We start from the raw sequence: 955 nt of genomic DNA, 5'->3' as shown, positions 1-955 counted from the left end.
AATCAAAGTGCATTATCTGTAGGAGGCCCTGGCGCATGAATCTGTGCAGCGGGTACAACCTCGGACCACCAGGGGCCGAGAAAACCACCGTCTCATGGGGCCGGACACTCAGGGTCAGGGAAGAATCCAATATATATCTGGTGATATCTCGGGTGCTATTAGTGATAGCGCAATAAATCAAAGTGCATTGTCTGTAGGAGGCCCTGGCGCATGAATCTGGGCAGCGGGAACGACCTCGGACCACCAGGGGCCGAGAAAACCACAGTCTCATGGGGCCGGACACTGAGGGTCAGGGGAAATCCAATGTATATCTGGTGATATCTCGGGTGCTATTAGAGATAGCGCAATAAATCAAAGTGCATTGTCCGTAGGAGGCCCTTGCGCATGAATCTGGGCAGCGTGAACGACGTGGGACCACCAGGGGCCGAGAAAACCACCGTCACATGGGGCCTGACACTCTGAGTCAGGGGAAAATCCAATATATATCTGGTGATATCAAGGGTGCTATTAGAGATAGCGCAATAAACCAAAGTGAATTATCTGCAGGAGGCCCTGCCGCATGAATCTGTGCAGTGGGAACGACCTCGGACCACCAGGGGCACAGAAATCCACCGTCTCATGGGGCCGGACATTCAGGGTCAGGGAAAAATCCAATATATATCTGGTGATTTCTCGGGTGCTATTAGAGATAGCGCAACAAACCAAAGTGCATTATCTGCAGGAGGCCCTGGCGCATGAATCTGTGCAGCGGGAACGACGTCGGACCACCAGGGGCCGAGAAAACCACCGTCTCACAGGGCCGGACACTCAGGGTCAGGGGAAAATCCAATATATATCTGGTGATATCTCGGGTGCTATTACAGATAGCGCAATAAATCAAAGTGCATTGTCTGTAGGAGGCCCTGGCGCATGAATCTGTGCAGCGGGACGACCTCGGACCACCGGGGGCCGAGAA

The sequence above is a fragment of the Nomia melanderi genome, unplaced genomic scaffold (genome assembly GCF_051020985.1).
Source record: "Nomia melanderi isolate GNS246 unplaced genomic scaffold, iyNomMela1 scaffold0014, whole genome shotgun sequence".
Taxonomy (NCBI): domain Eukaryota; kingdom Metazoa; phylum Arthropoda; class Insecta; order Hymenoptera; family Halictidae; genus Nomia; species Nomia melanderi.
The sequence above is the reverse complement of the archived record's forward strand: the minus strand, read 5'-3'. Positions refer to the sequence as shown.